This window comes from Alexandromys fortis, unplaced genomic scaffold, assembly GCF_014885135.2.
Source record: "Alexandromys fortis isolate MF-2015 unplaced genomic scaffold, M_Fortis_MF-2015_v1.1 scaffold_45, whole genome shotgun sequence".
Classification (NCBI taxonomy): domain Eukaryota; kingdom Metazoa; phylum Chordata; class Mammalia; order Rodentia; family Cricetidae; genus Alexandromys; species Alexandromys fortis.
In genome coordinates this window covers 8368992-8390728 of record NW_026067926.1, presented here as the reverse complement: position 1 = coordinate 8390728, position 21737 = coordinate 8368992, and the positions used below count along the sequence as shown (strand labels likewise).

Sequence of the window (21737 nt, the reverse complement as noted above, 5' to 3'; positions counted from 1 at the left end):
AGGTTTTATGTTTGTCCAGCTCATTAGAAAATATAATAGTTCCAGGACAGGCTCCAAAGCCACAGAGAAACCCTGTCTCGAAAAAAAAAAACTTTCTAAGACCACAGAATATGACATTTAAAATGGTTTAAGAATTTAGGACTTTTCATGTCAATGAAACACATATACTCCTGGCAGCACCAATCTACTTCAAGAGGAAGATAGACATCAAAGAGTCTCCTTATGGGGTTTGCTAACCATTTAAGCAAGAAACTGCTCTTGCCTGGACTCCTTGATGAACAGGACATGCATGACCCACAGAGAAATGACTGTAGAACTTGCCTAAAGGTGAGATGATCCTTCAGGGTTCCTGCTTCATGAAAAAGTCTGCCAGATATTCTGCAGGACACGGAAGAAATTGACTGACAAACTGCCAATATAGCCAGAACTGTCTTTGAAATTTTGGCTTCGTGGAAAAATCTGCTGGTACTATGGGCCTGTAGGCTGAAGATGGATGCCCCAAAGGTACAGAAGAATTTTGAGTGACTGTCCAGTGAGCTGTTTCTGTCAACTCTAGAGTTTTGGAAGTTGTTTACAATGAACTTATTGTTTATTTAGGTAATATTATATCTTTCTGGAGTCTTTGATGAAGTTGACGAATAGATAATTATTATTATAATTTTTCTTAGTTATGATAAAAGATAAAGTAGACAAAATATTGTAACTAATTCTTGATTGATACCTGTTTGTTATATGTAATTTTACTATGTTAAAGTTAAAACTTTCCTTTTTATTTTAACAAAAAAGGGAGAGGTGATATAGGATTTTCCTCTGTATGCTATGAATATCATTGGTTAATAAAGGGACTGCTTTGGGATTATAGCAGAGCTATAGGGGAACAGAGCTAGGTGGGGAAAAGTAAACTGAATGCTCGGAGAAAGAAAGCAGAGTCAGGGAGAAGCCATGTAACCCAGCCAGAGACAGATGCTGGAACTTTAGACAGTAAGCCACAGCCATGTGGCAATATACAGGTTAATAGAAATGGGTTAAATTAATATGTAAGAGTTAGCCAATAAGAGCTAATGGGCCAAGCAGTGATTTAATTAATACAGTTTCTGTGTTGTTATTTTGGTTCTGGGCAGTCAGGATGAACAAGCGGCCTCCTTTAACAGAATGGAGTCTAAATTATATCAGTCTTTAAGATACATAAAATTTCAAATCAGTTCCCCCATGGGAAACAGCCACAGTCAGAACCCCCAGTATTTCAAGGGGGAACATGTCATTATATTCTGTTGTATGGGACATGAGGTACATCTTTGTCTTTGAAAATGTATGTTTTTCATCTCAGCTTAATATTTTAACCGGATGGTTTCTATGCCTTTCTAGTTAGCAGAATCTCCTGGGTGGAATGTAAGAAACAAATTTGAGGATATAGGTTGTATCCATTTTGATTCAGGAGTTCTAGATTTCAGATTTCTTTCACTTTTTAATCTCTCTAACTCCTCCAAGTTTATTTAAGTCAGGCCCTAAGTTACTTTTCCACTCTCAGTGTTGGCACTATGTTAACTACTTAATTTATTTAGTCTGCTTCATGGCCCAGCTCAGGCCCACCACTCCCACACTTGCTGGGACAGCTCAAGCATAACCAGGATGCTGAGCCATGCTGGGAGTTCAGGATTCCTCTGCAGCAAGTTTGCAAACTCCACACACAAGTACAGTCTACTTAGCAAGTAAAGTGGCCAAAAACAACTTCCCATCCAAGAATTCATTTTGTCTCTGTACAATATTTCAGTCTCACCTGATAGATAAAAGCTGATAACAACAACCATTCTCCTGATCACCCAACCAGTACAACCCACCATACATTATATTTTAAACCAAACCCACTCCCAATTTTTGTCAAATACAGTGTGAGCTTGCACTTGGAAGATGGCAAACCTCAGTGAGTTGGAGAGTCCCTGGACACATGGCAGCCAAGGATGGAAGTTTTCCTGAGGGTTTCCAGTTCCCGTGGTCCAGTAGGGTTTCCCACAATGGTGTAGTGTTCCTTACAATCACTCTTGCATAACGTATGTTTCTTAGTGGTGGCTTTCTCTCCTGGGGGCCTTCTCCTCTCCTCCACCACAATATGTGATAGCCCAAAGTCTGCTACCACCACAGTCTCGTCCAGCTTGAGGAGACAGTTGGGTGAGTTCAGATCCCTGCGGATGATGCACATTGGGTGCAAATATGCTGTTCCAGAGGAGATGCCTTTGGCAAGCCTGACTTTCTGTTGCCCGGAGCAACGGGTCCACATTGCACAGAAAGTCCTTCAGTGTGCCCCCCCTCAATGCACTCCGTCAGCGGACTCAATGTCTTGGCATTGTGCAGAACACTAATAAAATTGACCACCTTAGGGTGGTCCAAGCTTCATTTTCACCTTAGTCAGGAAAGTCTTCTTCTTCCTCGTCACAATGAATTAACTCTTTCATGACCATCACTGTGCCTGTGGTTTTGTGAATCACTTTGATGGCCTGCCCAAAGAAACCCTTCCCAGGACCTCCCCATGGGCCAGGTCACATGACCCGAAGATCTGCTATGAACAGGTGCTAGAGCAGCACAGGGACTTCAAGTGGCTGATGTCACAGCTAAGGAGCAGAGGCTCCTCATGGGAGCTGGGGTAAGGAGACTTGGAGATGCTCTTACTGCACCTCAGAGAATACCTCAGTGTCCTCTCCTGATTCTCCTTGGTGTCCAGGGTGCTGAGCATGTGAGAGTGTCCATACTTTACATGTGGGAGATAGTCTGGTATCTTGCTACAGCTAATCCAGGCACTGGGGACCAGGGTCATGTTCAATCAGTATCTGAAGTGTCTGGCTTGTCTAGTTAATAACATCCTGTAACATGAGGGCCTGCTTGTTGGGGTTTCTGTCCTGCCCGGTTCCCACAGCCAGTAATCCCCAAAGAAAATTACACAGAGGTCTCTATAAGTTATAAACTGATTGACCCATTAGCTCAGGCTTCGTATTAGCTCTTATAACTTATATTAGCCCATTATTATTGTCTATGTTAGCCACATGGCTCAGTACCTTTTTCAGCGGGGCAGGTCACATCCTGCTTCTTTGGTGTCTAGACAGGACTGCAGAGAGAGCTTTCTTTTTCCCAGAATACTCTTGTTCTCATTGCCCCACCTCTACTTCCTGTCTGGTTGTCCCACCTATAGATCCTGCCTGGCTACTGGCCAATCAGCATTTATTTAAAACATAACTGACAGAATACAGAATTGTCCTGCACCAACATCCTGCACCTCCTCCACTCAAAGAGTCTGAGCAAAGGTCCCATTGATCACCAGGGTTCGGTCCCCAGGGTGGATGGCATCGCAGTTGTTGGGACTGATGTGCATCTGCATCCAGTTGACCTCTTCCACTTGCACAGCGGTGGCATGGTTAGAACAGGCAGCCTCCACAGACACAGAGAAGACATGTCTGTACTCAGTGGTGGCCGGTAAGGAGATGAGTGTGACCAAACAGGGCAGCTGGTCCCGGGCAGACTCCACGGGGAGCCTTTCAAACATGGGTGCCACCTCATTATGACACTTCCCCCTGTAGAGTGCAACATGCCATCCTCAAATAGCACCTTGCAACTCATGCAGGCAAAGCACTATGTGTGGTAGTTAAACTCCCCAGCCACCATGGCTGGCCCTGTCACCTGCAGAGAGCACTGGTGGCAGAATTCGCCAAACTTGGCCCAGGAGTTTTGGTGGCAGAAGATCCTCCCATCACTGGAGGTGAAGTAAGCTGGGACAGACAAGTAACTAACCCCCCATCTTCCTCCCACACACAGGATCAGCTGCAACCACCTCTGGGAGGGCCTCAGGCCGATTGCAGAAGACCACCAGGACATGCAGGATTTCTGGCACCACTGGTTGGAGCCAGCCACCCAGTGCTCACCTCTGCCTCCAGAATGGCAGGAGAAAACGGATTCTAAGCCCTTGGCTCCCTAGCATATTCCTGCAGGGGTACATGGCTGGTGCATCTACTTCCAAGCTCTCAGGATCTCTGTGTACTATTGGGGCTGCTGCAGGAGAAGCACCGCTCTTTAGAGACTATAGACACACAGGCATTCTGGGGAAAGAGTTGGGGACTGATTACGGATTTCTTTTCATTTTTTAATAAAATCTCTTCATTTCTTTTACACACCAGCCACAGTTTCCCCTCCCTCCTCTTTTCCAGTTCCCTCCCCGAACCTCTCTTCGTACCCCCTTCCCTATCCATTCCTCTTCCATCTCCATTCAGTAATGGTAAGACTTCACAAGGAGTCAACAAAGCATGGTATATCAAGTTGAGGCAGAACCAAACTCCCCCTCACTCCCATCAAGACTGAGAGAGGCATCCCACCATAGGAAAGAAGTTCCAAAAAGCCAGCTCATATGCCAGGGACAGGTCCTTGTCCCACTTCTAGGGTCCCCACAGACAGACCAAACAACACAACTGTCACCCACACACAGAGGGCTTCGGTCGGTCCCATACAGGCTCCTTAGCTGTGGGTGTAGAGTCCGTGAGCTCCCACAAGCTCAGGTCAACTGTCTCTGTGCACTTACCCATCATGATATTTACCCCCACTCCCGCACATAAAATCCCTCATCCCGCTCTTCAACTGGACTCTCGACGCTTAGCCCAGTGCTTGACTCCAGATTTCTTAAGGTTATCCTTATTCTAGTAGTGGGGTTGTATTGATAAAGAAGAGCCTGGGGTCTGGATAAGAGGCACCATCCTATCCAGCACCGTGTCACCTAGAGGAAAACTACACCTCTTACTGGGATAGTTTTCTGATTAAAGCTATGACCTGTGTCCTGGGCCATGTGACTTGTTTTATGGCAATGAGGGTAAGAGGATCTGTCACACTGTTCCTACTGTCCCAACAACTTAGCCTACACAGCTGGATTCCATCCAACAGGGGGAGGGATCTAATTCCTTTTCTACAGGGAGATGTCTTGGTGGGAATAACTTCTTCTTATTTCCTTCGCAGAAGAAAAACTCTAGCTTTTATCTAATTCACCTGGACCAGAAGCCCCTACAACTTAGACAACCTTCCAAATGGGGAAAAGAAATCGGTGCGAACTTTTAAGTCAGTTTAAGGGGTGATGATGATGAATCTGCCCCGTGGGACCAACACACCTTGTCTGGAAATGAAGAGAGCGAGGGAGCCTCAAGCATCTAACACCCCTGGAAATTCCCAAGGATGGCAATACCGTGCACAGAAGACATATTGAGGATGGTAAGAAAGAGTTTAATAAAAATGCAAATGGAAAGGCCATAAAATCCAAATGAGTCTCATTCCCTAGGTCATAATGAGCTCTGTGCACAGACCTTGTTAGTGGCTTTTTTTCTAAAAAAAAAAATAATAATAATTTTATTGTAGCTTCTATTTTTTCAGTCAGTGTAATTAGAGCCTAATTAATTCCCCCCCTAAAGGGGAAAGAGAGGACAAAACGGTGTTTGATCTGAGTCATATACAGCGGGCAAAGTAATTAGATTCACGAGTTACCTCCCCTCACCTTTCTTCTGGCTGCAGCTTCTGAAAGATAGATGGGAACTGTTGGTGTTTCCCCCGGGTTAGAAAATGAGTTGGCCATCTGTGATGGGGCCAAAGGACTTTACTAAGTTAGAGATCACACAGTTTAAAAAAAAATGAAAGAAAGAAAAAAAAGCCATACCTATAAAAGCCTCCAGCTTGAATCCTCTGGTGGTAACAAGTTAGTTAAATTTTGGATATAAAAAAAAAAACAGTTCAAAGTATTAGAAGCATGGTTTATGCAGAGATGGCATGGGTAGTATTAGTCAGGGGATAAAGACCTACATCTAGTACCACAGCTGGATGAGTTAATGCTCTACCTAGAACATGAAATGGCAGGGGATGGGAAGGGGCTCAGTAAAGCGCTTTCCACACCAGCATGGGGAACCGAGTATTAGCTCAAGTACTCATGTAAAAAGCTAAGGGTAATTATGTAAAGTTGCAACCGTAGTGCTGAGGAAACAGAGGCAGGAGGATCACTGAGTCTCTGGTGCTGGTGGGAGACCCTGTTTCCAAAGACAAGGCAGATGGCTCTCAAGGAATGACACATGGAGTTGACTGTTAAACTCCACATGTACACACACACACACACTTGTATGCATGCATATATACATGCACTCACATATAAGAAAAAGAAATAAAATAACATTTTCAAGTTATGGTAATTTGGAAAGGGTGAATGAGGTTATATTACAAAGATTGAAATGATCTATGGAGTTACCAGGCAGTACTGTGTATGTAAGGGTCACCAGACAGTACTGTGTACATAAGGGTCACCAGGCAGTACTTTGCATGTAAGGGTCACCAGGGAGTACTATAATTTTAGTACATTTTACCCTAGATTCACAGTATAGTCTAGTAGAATTAGTTTTCTGAACAGTTGCCCCTAGCCCATGTGAGATTAAATTACCTCCAGCTTCCATAATAAACACTATGACACTAAGTATGTTAATGCAACCTCAGAAGTTACTGGCAATGAAGATGCACAGTCAATTAGGGAAAATATGATGTACTTAAAGAAGTGGACTTCAGATGCCAGGCTCCAAAGAATGGCATGTAAAAAGCCAGGTACCGTGGACACCCACCAAATGGCAGAAAGGGCTCAGGCAGTGAAGGCAAGATCACGTTCGGCATCTAAAAGGAAGACACAAGCAGTCGTTGCAATGTCTCCAACATGGGCTGCAAGGCTGTGGTAGGAACGAGGGCAAGGCTGAAGCTTGTGCTCAATCTCCTGCCTTCATGTCACATATATTCCACAACACCCCTTCCTTCTTAAGGTCCCTTCCTCTGCTCTCACAAGCCTCCTTCTGCGTTCATGCCCTACCTCTTGTTCAACGAAAGGAACATAGAAACTATTACTTCTGGGGACATGTTGCTATACCCATAAATCAGAACACTGTCCAGCCCTCACTAGAGAACCTTTTCTTGAAGTAAATGGTACTTAATATAGAGACCCACAGCTGGGCAAGGCACAGAGTGTGAGACTTCAGAGCACTCATTCCTAATGAGGCATCTTCATCAAGTCAAGCCCCTCCCTTCAGGGCTCAGAGAGCTATGCAGAAGAGGAGGTCAAGAGATTGTAAGAGCTAGAGATGAAGGATGACCCTAAGGAAGCAGTGTTTTCCAGGCCCAGTAGGCCCGGTGCACATGGGAACTAACAGAGGCTATGCCAGCACATATAAGATCTGCATGGGTTCAAACCAGCCAAAGTCCCACAGGCAAGGGAGGTGGATCAAAAGTCCCACCCCCAACCAGGGAGGTATTTGTAATTGATACCTTCTGGGAAAGGGAAAATCAGTTTTTCCAACAATGTGTCACTGGCTATATCAGATATACTCCAGAGTAGGTTCTGTGCCCAGGGGTCGGCCAGCACAAATGGACTCCATGTTTGTTCATACCTGTGTGCCCATGTTTTTTGATTTATTTAGTTTTGTTTGGTACTTTTTGTCTAATTATATTTTCTGTTTGTTTGTTTGTTTCTTTTGATTTCAATTTAGGGAGTTAATATTTAGAGAGAGAAATAACATGAAATTGTATAAGTAGGGATGTGGAGATGATCTCAGAGGTATTGAGGGAGGGGAAAGACATAATCAAGACATATTGTATCAAAACATTTTAAAGTAGTAAGTATTTAAACAACCAAATAAATAAATAAATATTGGTTTGGATTTCAGAGTAAACATAAAAGCTAAACATGGTCCCCTGAACATCTGCATTCCTAGCACTGAGGTTGGCGAAGACAGGTGATCCCTAGGCCACAGTTGCTGCCCACTTAGCCAAAACATATAAGCTCTGAGCTGAGAAAGAGAATCTGTTTCAAAAGAACAAGGTAGACATTGAGAGAGGGGAACACCCTGTACCTTCTTCAGGTCTCTACATGCCTATTCCCTCCCACTGCATATACACCATGCACACATATAAGAATACATACACACGCATATATATGCACATATATACACACAGCAAAGCATATATATACATGCAAATAAAATAAAAACAAAATTACCAGGAAGCAGAAAAATACATCTTTAAGGAGCATAAAACGAAATTAATTAATATTGGCCTCAAAATGGCACAGATGTTAGAATCCACAGGCAAATGCATTAGAATAAAAACCAAAACTGTATTCTACATGTTCAAAAAGTAATAATGTGGAAGATATAAAATTTTCAAGTTATATTTTAGAAATGAAAACTCTAACACATTAGGCAGAACCAGTGGAATAATAGACACTCCAGAAAAAAATAAGTAAACCTTTAAAATGAAGCAGAGAAATGGTCTAAGATCAAACATGAGGAAGGACAATGAGGAGACCATCACTGACCAACAGTTTGATTTCTACATGAGTCCCTGCAGAGGGACTCTGAAAAAAATCATTTAAGTAATAATTGAAATGTTTCCAACTGGAGGAAAATTATAAATTTACACATTCATTAAAACACACAAAAAATGAGAAATTATGATGGCAACACCAAGTCACACCGTAAGCAGATGGCATGGCAAGAACATAAGGAGACAGTCTTAAAAGCATACAGGGAAGTAAGCCATGTTACATCAACATAAGGAGGCAGTCTTAAAAGCATACAGGGAAGTAAGCCATGTTATATGGTGACTAACAAAGAAAGGCAGGTGGAGGAAAGAGAGGGGCCTGGAATACAGGTCCAGTGAGATTATTCAGTCTGAAGCACGGACAGAAAAGGGACAAAAGAAAGAGACACAAAGACCAGTGAGATTCCACTGAGTGTGCAAAAACTTACGTAGTGCTAGTTCCATATGCAAAAAGAAGACACCAAAAACATTTAAATAAACCATGTACTTATTGCCCCAAATTGGTACAGATAGTGACTTCACCATTCAGAAGGGTCATGGTCTCTAGTGGGTGAGACAGAGAGAGTCAGAGTCAATCCTGAGTACAGTAGAGAAGCATGTCACTACATCCTGGGATCCTCAATAAGACTAACAGTTTACTTCTCACCCAAACCGGGCAATCCAGAAGGCGTGGCAAGGAACTCTAAAAGCTGAAAGAAAAAGACTTTCTACCATGTATTTGAAAATTCTAAAACCAAGATGTAAGTTAACAAATAAAAGAATTCTACACCCAGCAAGAACTGTCCTTTGAAAATGGAGGAAAAATGAGATTTCCCCAAAGCAATGAAAACAGGGAGATTTTGGTACCCTGGGATCTGCCTTACAGGAAACGCTGTGGGGAGCTTGGGGTGGAAACAAAACTGCATTCGACTGTATAAGGAATCTTCAGGGAGAAAGAACACCGACTGGAGCCTGAAGCCACATCAACGACAGCAGGAAAACAGCGCTGGTGTGTCTTGATTTGCAAAATCCCATCTCTTGGTGTTCAGACTCAAACACAGCACGGTGCAACACACTGGGCAAACTCTGCGCTGGGCTCCACCCCACCCAGTTAGTTCATATTTGTTTTATGAGACAACTTCATAGAGGAGCAATCACAGTCTGCACCGACAGGCATATACTGTGTAAACGTGGAGTCAGTACAGCACTCAGAGAGGGGAGAAACAGCTGCAGAGGAACCAAAGGTTCCCACGCTGCTGTAGTACATTATAGTCAGCCAGACATCTTTGCCGGAATCTCGCTCTGTTCTTCTTGAAGACCTAAAGGTTTAACTTTATTCTTACCAAAATCTCAGCCAGATTATGTTTTTATAAACTAGTGATTTTAAAATTCATATGAGTCAGAATAACCATAGTAAGCTGGATAAGAACAAAACTGACCTATAGTTCTTCATTTTAAAACTTACTTAAAAGTTATAGAAATTAAGACTGTGGTATACTAGGACACATAAAGGTAGATGACAGACCAGTGTGTGTGTGAGTGTGTGTGTGTGTGTGTGTGTGCATAGATTATACATAGATGATAGAGCAAAACTCAAAATCTCAAAAGTTAACCCTTACCTGTACATACAGTTAATTTATATAAAGGAGCTAAGATGATCCTGCAGAGAAAGAAGAGTCTTTGTAATAATTAATGTGATAGAAGGATGTTCAGAGGCAAAAAATGAAACCAGATGCCCTGTACTAAAAACTGTCTCAAATGTGCCATCCACATAATGGAAGAGTTCACACATTGAACTCATAGAAGAATACTAAGTATATATTCGTGATGTTTTAGGGCAGCACCTTCTTAGGTAGAATACCAAAACAAAAGTGACATAAAGGTGAACCAAGGTGAACCTCATGTCTGAATGTCATTGTGCTTTGATGACCACTATCAGAAACTACAAACCAGTCCGTGGAGTGAAAAGTATCATTTTCAAGTCCATATGGACAAGACAATAGTGGACTCAGGCTGAAAGAGGGCTCAGTGATTTGAGCCTGTGCTGTATAGGTGTGAGGACCAGAGATCTGGTCTACAGTACCCATGTAAATGCCAGGGTAGCTTGACAATCCAACTGAAATACTAGGACTCAGGACACAGGGAATCCCTAAACCAGGCTGACTATCTGAATCAGAAACCTAGGGGTACAAGTGAGAAACCCTGTCTAAAAATACTACATGAAGAAAGATTGATGATGACACTTGCTGTCAACCCGTGGCCTCTACACATATATATATATATGCATGCACACATACATGAACACATACACCACACACAGATAATGGGGGATGGGGAGAGAAAGGTGAGAAAGAGTGGTGGGAGGAGAAGGAAGAGGAGGAGGAAGAAGAGAAGGAAGAAGAGGAAGAAAAAGAATAGTGGCTGCTGCTAGGGCCTGACCAGAAGAGGAAGATGGTCCTGGCTATTTGGTGAGGTCTCTTTCATGATGGATGTATGGAGAATCAGACATAAGTGGTGGGTGAACAACTCCAAGCTCAATAAAAACCCACTGAATTGTACACTTGAAACAGCTGGCTTAATGGTATGTGGGTGATTTCTCAGTAAAGCTCTTTTTTGCACAAAATTAAAACTGCACAAAGACTATATTAATCTAATAAAAGGAAGGTAGAGATAGGACAAAGAGCCAACAGATCTAATTAAAAAACAAATAGAAAATTGGTGGAAATGAATCTATTAAAAATCACACATTCAAATGGTGGAAATGTACCTAATAAAGGTGTGATATTTTTATTGATTTGTAAGTTCAGATAAACAATTTAAATAGAGCTATCACCTCGACAGAAATAGAATAAGTTGTTAAAAGACTCCCAACCAATAAAGCCCTAGACCAGCTGTTTTTAAGGCAAAATTTTACTAGACCTTTATAGAAGAGTTAGTACCAGTACTCTTCAAATTATTCCACAAAACAGAAACAGAAGGAACATTGGCAAATTCATTTTATGAATCCACAGTCATCCTGATACCCACACCACACAAAGACATAACAAAGAAAGAGAATTAGACAAATTTCACTCATGAATATTGATGCAAAAATACTCAATAAAATACTGGCAAACCAAAGTCAATTTTGGCCTTTAAAAAGCTAGACCTAACTATATATTACCTACATTTTTTTAGTAGTGCCAGAGATGGAGCCCAAGGCCTCATGCATGGTATACAATTGTTCTACCACTGACCCACACCTCCAACCTAAGTAACACATGTTAAATGCAAATGTGCAAATAGGCTGAGCTTGCACAAATATGAAATTATATTTCACACTAATGATGCAGCTACAGAAGACTGGAGTGGACGTGTCCAAGGCCAAGAAAGTGATTTCGGAGCAAAGCCTAAGATGATCGCTTCAAAATAACAAAGGGGTCAGCTGCTGAAGAGGATGTGTGTGAGCCTGGGGACAGCTCAGAAAAGAACAAAGAAAAAAAGATAGAAATGCAAAAATTATAGATAGGTAGGTGGGTGGGTGGATGGATAAGTGAATAGGTTGGCAGGTAGGTAGGTAGGTGGAAGATAGATAGATAGATAGATAGATAGATAGATAGATAGATAGATAGGCAGGCACACAGACAGACAGACAGAAGTGAGAACATCACAGTTACAGAGACTAAATCTCTCTGTGGTAGCTGGTAAAATATGTCAATGCAAAGCTAGCATGGAAAGAGAGGACTAAATACATAGTCATGCTGTGAGCTCACTCACTCCCCTGAGTGAAGTCACAGGACACTCCACTCAGCAGCAAAAAGGCACACATTCTCCTCCGTGGATTTTGTATGTTTAGCAATATAGATCACATTTTAGGCCAAATACAAATACCAATACAGTTAAGAGAAATCAGTTCATGAAAATTGTTTTCTATCGTAGAAAAAAATAGAAATTAATAACAACTAACCCAAACTATTCAAGGGTCTGTGGGAACCCCAGGTATGAAGGATAGAAAAGCCTATTTCTAAATGGATAATGAGTCAGAGCAGAAGTCAAAAGGAAACTAGAGTCTGCGTCTTACTAAGTAAAAATAAAAATGCAGTGTATTTGTAGTTATGGAGTGCTGTGAAGCAGGGCATAGGGAGAAATTCCTGTGTGTTTACACTAGAAAATATTGGGGTCTCAACTCTGTGACCTCACTGTTCACCTTAGGAAAGTGGTGAACAAGCCCTGGTGTAAGTCTGTAATCCAAGTCACTCAGCAACTGAGGCAGAAGGATCACACATTCAGGAGATTCTGTGTCAAAATAAAAAGTTCAGAAGAGGGCTGTGGCTCTAGCTACCTGATGGAACACTTGCCTGGATGCACGGGCTCTTGGTGCAAACCCTGGTACTAAAAAACAAAAAGGAAATGAACTCAAAGGAAGCAAACAAAGGATCACATCAGACATCAGACGCCAGAGCAGAAGCGAATCCAACAGGAAACAGAAGCAGTCACATAAAAGCGGATTCTCTGAGCTCAACGCAGTTGGTGCTCATCCAGCCAGGCTAGGCAGGAAGAAAGCAAACACCAGCATCTGCAGTTCTCTGGATGGATGCTGAGAAGGTAGCAGGAAGGATGCTCTACACCCTTGATGTCTGTTAATGAAGAACATGGGAGATTCAAGGTTCTCTGAAAGATACAGTGTGGTGGTTCACTCAAATTAGATTACCACAATGGCACCTTGCTTCAGAAAATGAAATCCTACCTTAAAATTTTCTCAAAAAAAAACTTTATAGTCTTTATATACTATTCACTGGGATATTCTTCAGTGAGCTAATGTTAATTCTTCATAAATTCTTCCAGAACACCAAAGAGGGGTAAGAGTTGTCAATTAATTCATTGTATGAACCCAGTGTTAGTGTAGATGCCTAAATCAATGACAGACATGACAAGAAACTGTAGAAATGGGTTTGGGTCAAATTCAAGAGAGTGTGTGGGCACACCAACATGGCTGAGGAGTTAGATGAGTGCTCCCCCAGGTGCTGGTCAGGAGGGCATCAGCTTTCTGTTACTATGGCACAGTGCTTGAAGAAAACAACCTAAAGAGAGAAGAGTCTTATTTTAACTCGTGCTTTCCTAGGTTTCAGTTCTTCCGGTTATTTGGCTCTGTTATTTCTGGTCTAGGGTGAGGGAGAAGGAAACAGACAAAGGAAGTGGCAGGGAAGGCTTCGTCACAGTGGAAGAAGAGAGGAGAAGGAGAGGCAAGGACAAGCAGGAGGAGAAATGAATAGAGAGATAGCTCAGGAGGCTGCTGAAGGGCTTGCCACACAAGCATTCAAACCTGAGTTCAGATTCCCAACACCCACATAAAATTCCAGGCATGGTGTCACACTCCATACTAGTCCTGACGAGGAAGCCACAGGAGGATCCTGGGATGTGCTGGTCACCAGTCTATAAAATTAACAAGCTCCAGCTCCTGTAAGAGACTCTGTTTTGGAAAATATGGTGGAGAGAGATTGAGGCAAAACACCCAAAATTAACCACTAGCCATCATGTGCATGTGCCCATGTGTACGTACACACACACACACACACACACACACACACTCACACACCACCCTCCCCACACACACATTCTCAGCAATGCACTTCCTTTAACCAGGCCCTACCTTCCAATATGCCCTTTCACCGTTAACACTCTCAAAGGTCAACCCCTCCTCAAGAGAATCACCAGTGGAGACCAAGGCCCTTAAGAATGGACCTTTGGGAACAGTTTATATCAAACCAAAGCAACGATAAGGGATTATTTAGCCAGCCAATTCTCAGCTCCAAATTCCTACCCTGACACTGTCAGCTGTGTAACCTTGGGCAATCAGCTCCAGCTCTCTGACCCTTGGTTTTATCTGTAAAGTCAAGGCCCGAGCTGTACCTAATGGCTGGGTGTGTAAGTGCAGACAAAACCAGATGATGTATTTACAGTGTTCTTAAACAGAGCCAGAGCACAGACGGTTCAATAACTATTAACTGTAACAAGATAATATTGTTGTTAAGAGAAAGGAGTGTGTGCCTTTTGTGGTATGAATAAATGTTTGTAGCCAGCAGTTATTCTTTGATCAATGAAACAATTTAGAAATTATTATTTTTCTTTGCATTTAAAGAGAGAAGTCAAGCCATCAGTGACTACTTACATAACTTACCTCTTGAACAACAAACAGAAGCCTTTGTTTTGTTGTTTGTTCTTGATTATGGAAAGAAGACAATTTTTTCTGCCTCAATCCAAATATTCCTTCCTGCCATTTTTATTCCTGTTTGCCGAGGACTTATCTCCCCTAGGGAGTTGTCACTCAGTCAAAACAGATATAGGATTCAAAGAAGTTTTACTTCCAGAACCTACTGGCTTCCTCGGGCCCTTGTGACACAGAGCCCCGCGGAGCAAAGCCTGCTTGGAGGAGAGATTTCAGGAGCTCGAAGAGATGTACCCTCCCTGGAGACTGGGGACTAAGAAACAAGAACGGACCCTGAATGAAACAAGCAATGCTTATCCCTGTTGATGTGTGTCTTGTGCTCAAGTTAAGCAAGATATCTGTGAGCAAGCCACACCAAAGCACAAAGCAAGTGCGGAGTCCACGCCGCTAGGAACACAAAGCCAGGCTCCCATGGTCAGAAAGAGGCAGTCTCCTCCATTCTTGTCCCCAGCATGGCTACCCTGCTCATTATTTTCAGTGTATGCCTGGCAATCAAAGGGAAAGGAGAAGCCTTGCTGGGCCTGAGGGCCAATGGAGCCAGAGGAAGAAGACAGCCTGAACTCTGTGTTCCAACCTTGTTAAACACAAAGACCCTTATTAAAGGCACCTCAACAATGGTCCCAACTCCCCTATGTAAGGACCCAGCGCGCTGATAAAAAAGGAGATCAAATTTATTGCCATATTGTTTTCTCCTTTGCACATAAAACAGGCTTCTCTGGCATACTCTACTGATATTTGGAGCAGAAAATCCTTTGTTGTCAGAAACTGCCTCATGTGTTGTGGGCTGTTGTATATATTATGGGTTGTCTTATGTGTTGTGGACTGCCCTGGGTACCATTAACTATTTTGTATCATTCACAGCCTCTCCTCACTAAGATGCCACTAACAGCCCCTTTCCAAGTTGTCACCCCCAACATGTACCAGTGTCCCTTGTGGTCGGGGCAAAGTCTCCTGGGTTTGGAAAGCAATGCAGAAACCCAAGTAGAATGTCACCTTAGTGTCGCTGTGCTGCTTGTCCAATGAGGAGAGAGAGGAAGACCGATCCATGAAGTGTATACAGTGAATCAGTGGGAGGAGATGCGGGGATGCCAAGTGTTACTAGGACTGACATCTACCTTTCAAATGGCAGATAATGTCCAAGCAGAAAATGAAGAATGTTGTATATAGTTGGAAAATAACCAGACTTGTTTTATGGGGCACCCTGGCTGGAGCTGTCTTGGAAAATGCATGATCACTCAGCACTAAGTAGTCTATGTTTCTTATCACTTCTATTGACAGAAAACACAACTTTTGCTCCAATAAGGATAAGAGAAGTTACATGAGTGACCATGAACCAGGAACATGTATTCATTTGGGGACGTTAGTGGGCAGGTGTTAAGTGTGTGAGGTGTGTGTGTGTGATAGGGGGTGTTTTCTATAGGTCTCAAATAGTAGCTAATGGCATTCTTAGCTTCTAGTGGGCAGACGTTAGTGGTCTGTAAAGACATTTATCTGATAATGAAAGGCTAGGAGGTCAGATACAGAGGTGGGTGGTGAATGACTGTTGAGGGATATAAAGATAACCTAATCCTACTTTGGTCCTTGATCTTCAACATTCCAACTCTCCTTTGGGGAACTTCAACTTACCCTTCCTCTCCTCAGGTGAGGAGGGATAGGAAAGCCATCTGGACTCAGTGGGCTCATAAATCAGAGAAGAGGTGACATAAAAACACCTTAAATTTTTTTAGACTTTCCAGGATGAAAGAGGATTTTTTTTTTTGTTATTTATGACGAGTGGCCTAAGTTTATGCTAATGAAGTAGCTTATGGTGGACTCTTGGAGAATGAATGTCCAAGGAGACCTAGCTAGCCCATGTCTGGAGGGTTGGAGTTTTCAGCTTTGCATGACCTTTGTCTGAGAGAGAAGAGGGGCTAGAGATTGGGCTTGGTCATGTGACCAATGATCCAGATGGTCATGACTATTGGTAAAACCCAACCAAAACTGAAAGGTTCAGAGAGCTTCCTGGTTGCTGAGCATATTGATGTTCAGGGAGTGTGGGACACCCTGATTCCAGTGTCACAGAACACCTGCACAGGAGTGGGATAGGAAGGGCATCAGACCAAACCCCATAAAATCTTATCTTTGTTCATTTGTTTTCTTTACAATAAAACAGCAATTACAAGCAATTGACCCTCTTGAAACACGAATTCAGAGAATAACAGGTCAAAAACATTTTCAAAAACCCAATCACTCCCTTACTAAAAGAGCACACTTTTCATCTCGTCTTCCATAAGCAATGTAGCATGATGATCACTTAGGGACTGTTGGCAGTGCGTGGGCTCCCACAGTCTGTGGCCATTTGAAGCATCCAGAAGGATCCGCACTTCTGTAACTTCTAACTGAGTCCCAGAAGGTCATTCCGGCAAATTAATGAACCTGAAGGATGCCCAGACTGTTGTCTAATTTGACCAGTTAGAGGCACTCTGACCTTATAACGCACGTCAACCAATTGGTGGTCTTGTGGAGGATGGATTAGGCTCATTGATGCAAATATATACAAATGTGTTATTTTATGAACACGCAATTTGCTTTGGTTCATTTTACATATACACACATATGTGTATCTATAAATACATATATATGCATATATATAGTTATTTATACTTAAATGCTGAGTTCCTTACAAACCTACCTTTTTTGTGCCAGGAAACCTTTATGGAGGACCCAGGGCTTTGCCCATTTGTCAGGAAGTCATTGACTTGGGTCATCCAGCATCCCTTCTTCCTTCCAGGAAGATCTATTACTCATTTTCCACATCTAATATAGAGAGATCTGATTTCCCCAAGGCTCTGGAAGCTCCTACAGAAGTCCCGCTCTTCCTCTGGCAAAGACTGCTGATTAAGTAAGCCTGCCTGTCAGATTGTAAATGAGCCCCCCCCAGTGCTACTGAGGTCCTCAACACAGCACACAAGGTCAACTGTGTGTGGTCACCAAGCCCAGGTCTTGATAATCAGAAATGAAATAAGTTGCCTTGCCTCTTTCTTCCAGACGCCAGACAGTGGGAGGCACTGGCCTTGTCTCTGGTAATATCAGGTTTATAAGCACAGTTTCTCACTTTTATTCATTTGAGAATTGAATTAGTTTTCACGTTTGCCTCCACAGCTTCAAAGAACATCTTCCAGCCATCATTTACCACACTATTAAATCGAGAAGCATCTTGTCGGTACATCTGATAATTTGATTCTGAGTGATGTTTGTGTTGTTGCTAAGCATTTTAGCCAACAACAATAACGTTAAGAATGTGTGGCTGGGCCTTTAACTACCAACTCAAAGGAGATTTTTGACAACAGGATATAGCACTGGTAATGAAGAGACCAGATCACTTCTCAAGTTATTATGTTTCAATAGGGAGAACTGGATTCAATTTAAAGATATGCCTAGCTCTGGCCAAAGTAACATCTTCAGTTTCTCAGACGAAACTGGGTAAATCTATGATGCTGAAGCAACCTGGACATTTTCGAGAGCTGCATAGTGAGTTCAGAGTTATCAGCCTGAAATTCCAGGTATTGAAGTCAAGCCCTGTAAGGAGTTATAGAATAGAGACTAGAAGTACAGCATTTAGATCCAAAAGAGCACAATGGCCTGGACAGATACTCAAACAAAATACATATACCTCAGTTTTTACTTCTGTAAAAGCAAGATGGTGGTGGTGGTGGTCGTGGTGGTGGTGATCACGGTGGAGGTGGTGGCAGTAGTGATGAAGGTGGTAGCAGTGGTGGTAGAAGTGGTGATGGTGGTGGTTGGTGGTGGTAGTGGTGGTCATGGTGGTGTGGTTATGGTCGTGGTCATGGTGGAGGTGGTGGCAGTAGTGATGGAGGTGGTAGCAGTGGTGGTAGAAGTGGTGATGGTGATGGTGATGGTGGTGGTAGTGGTGACAGTGGTGGTGGTGGTGGTGGTGGTAGTGGTGGTCGTGGTGGTTGTGGTTATGGTCGTGGTCATGGTGGAGGTGGTGGGAGTGGCAGTGGAGATGGTAGTGGTTGTAGTAGTGGTTGTCGTGGTGGAGGGAGGTGGTGGTAAAGGTGATGGTGGTATTAGTGGTTGTGGTGTGGTCGTGGTCATGGTGGAAGTGGTGATGGTGGTGGTGGTGGTGGAGGTGGTGATAGTGGTGGTGGTAGAGGTGGTGGTGGTAGAGGTGGTGGTGGTGGTGGCAGTGGTAGTGGTGGTGGCATCAAAGATAATTATGCTGGTTAATTTGTATTGCCAACTCTCCAAAGTCTTAGAAGTCACCCAGGAAGAAAGAATCCCAACTGCAGATTGCCTACATCATATTGTTCCAAGGCCACATCTGTGAGAGATTGTTTTGATGGTGATTGCCATGGGAGGGCCCAGCACCGCACCTAGGGAGGTAGACCTGGGGTGTATAGTAAACCTCCCTGTGCATGACCTAGAGAGTAAAGATCCATGATTTATGACTCAGCTTCTGCCCTGACTGTCCTCTGCGATGGAATCGTCACCTGGAAATGTAAGCCAAATAATCCCTCCCCTCCCCAAGTTGGTCAGTGTCCCATCACAGCAACAGAGGTCAAGCTAGAACAATGATGATAATGATAATTACAGTAATGGTGGTGATGATGATAATGATAGTGATGGTGATGGTGATGATGATAAAGCTATAGCTATAGAAATGATTAACTTGGCATTTCACATTATTAGCCTTAATGAAACTGGGGCCAGGGTTGCTCTTTGTCTTTCCAACTGCCCTGAGCTCTGCAGGATATTTATCAGAACCCATGGTCATTATCCCATAGATACCACCTGCAAATTCTTCCAGGGTGCCAACAAAAATTGTTTCTAAACAATGCCAGGTATACTTTGCAAGGCAGTCAGCTTTAATCAAGAAACACTGCTTGTAGTAACATTTGAAAAGCTCCGATACACATACTAAGCAAGGATTTAGCAACTGGTACGTGTTATGGGATTAAAATAACAATGTTAAAAATAAAAGAATATGAGCAGTCAGAACTGTCTCCGTTGGTGCTACTCTGAGCACATGGGTCTGGACTTCCTGCAGATGCTTGCAGGCCTTCTGCAGTGATTCATGTCGAAGATGTGGGTGGCATTACTAGGACCTCACAGCCTTAACTCTGTCCTTTGGTTTCACAGTGCAGAAGACAACAGAATCACTGTGTGTGTGCGTGCCCGCATGTGTGTCCGCAGAAGGACTGGGATGATCTTCCCAATAGTCTTCTCATTTCCTGGTGTTTCAAAGGCTGTCTATCTCTCAGCAGGAGCTCTTAGTCCCATGAAGTGGTCCAGGAGCATTTGCACATGCTGAACGGGCTGAGAGCCTCTCCAGTGGAGACACTGATAACAGCTTGAGTAAGTGGCAAGTTGTTTTAGAAGCATGTCAACCGTAGGAAAGAGAGACTCTGCTCCATGTTAAACCAGCCAATGACAAGTACGCTTCAAAGAGTGATATTAATGGATGAAACCAGTGAGAAGGAAACAAGTGGAAGTGATAATGATAGGGTTGGAGAGATGACACTGTGGTCAAGTGCACTTACTGCTCTTACTGAGGACCCAAGTTCAGTTCCCAGCACCTACATCAGGAGGCTGGCAGTCACCTGTAACTCTGACTTCAGGGGACTTAGCAACCTTTGGGCTCCGGGAGCATCTGCGCTCACATGTACAGCCATTCTTGTTTTCCCAGTCCCTCTCTTTGATTTGGCTAAATTGTAGCATTCCTTCATGATATTTCTCATGCTCCTCTAAGTCCGTGTTTCCTTATTTTGAATGGTGTCCCTATCACTTGCAGTCAGAAGATTCCCAGATAAGCACATAGGCCAGACTATCATCATAAGTCAAGTTCCTATGTTTGATCTCTGCTCTGCGGGTGACATCAGACAGGTACCCACATGTTTATGTGTAAGCCATAAACACAGGCTTAGACCTGGCAGGAGCTAACGTTCTCCTTCGGTGATATTCAAATCACTTCCCAGCATGGTCAGTCTTGATGGCTAACTTGACTGGATTCAGAATGAACTAAGAGACCCAATTCCCCCAGTGGGCAGCACCTCCTGGTGGTGGCTCAGATACAAAGAGTTGTGAGGGTAAAGTATTACTGAGCGCTTTTTTGCCTCTTTCCCTTGCTGGTGGTGTATCTGCATTGCCGCTGCTACGGCAGCCACCATTTGTTGCACTAAAAGCAAGATTCTTCAAGCTTCCTATGTGGCCGAGAGACCAGCATCTCTTCAGGAATTCTGAAGGCAGCTGGCAACAGACTCGACTACTGGGGCACTCACCTTCAGTAAATGAACATCTAACTAAGTCTCGCCTACTCCAATCACAGACAGCCATTGCTGGGCTACTTAGTCCATATGTGCAAGTCTACCTAATATGTCCTTTCTGAAGTAGATGCCCATTTTACTAGTTCTGTTTCTCTAGAGAACCCTGGCCAACACAGCTTCCATAAGAAATAGACCAGAAGTTGCTTCATAATGTAAATGTCGATACCATAGAAACTGAAGATAGAGAATTTACTGGGACAAGAAGAGTAACCTTTCAACTGATGCTACTCACATGTTCCTATTACCTCAAGTCCCAGTTTCCCCCTCTAGTCTATGACTGTTCATCTGGTGCCCTCAAGCAAATGAGAGAGCAATTTGATTCAGCCTTCACCACCTGTGCCATCTTAAGCATGTGTACCATTCATATTAGCTTGCAGTGACAATAGACTGAAATGCTCGTTCATCTACACAGTTTAGACGCCCACACCTAGAGGAAGACGGAAAAGCAGCCTTTATCTACTGACAGACATGTTTACAGGCTCTGTCCAATACAATCTATTTTTTGATTCTCACAAATACACAGGGGGTTGTTGGAAGAACTATCGGTCTGCCTCCACAACTCTTAGTCTTCTGTTGACATTCTTCTGGGATCCTCAGACATTTCCTGTGAGGATCTGTTGAATTCTCAGAGTTAAAGGGAATTCTGATTCATCATGGGGAGGAATAACTGCAGGCTTGGAGGGGCTGCCCCATGATAAACAGAAGGTAGAACCGTGTAACCGAGGCTCCCTTCACCCTAGTTACAACACGAGCACTGGGACCCAAACCTTTTTTTTTTTTTTTTGCATTTTATGTATTTATTAAATCACATCATCTGAGACTTTTAAAACTGCTTGGAGAATAAAAATTTGGAGATCAAAGAAAAC

The 21737-nt window shown here is 43.1% G+C and overlaps 1 pseudogene; it reads right to left on the bottom strand.

Annotated features, from left to right (window-relative positions):
- Positions 1-1918: 1918 nt before the first annotated feature.
- LOC126502281 (LIM domain kinase 2-like) lies at positions 1919-4602 on the bottom strand (annotated as a pseudogene).
- Between the last annotated feature and the right edge of the window lie 17135 nt (positions 4603-21737).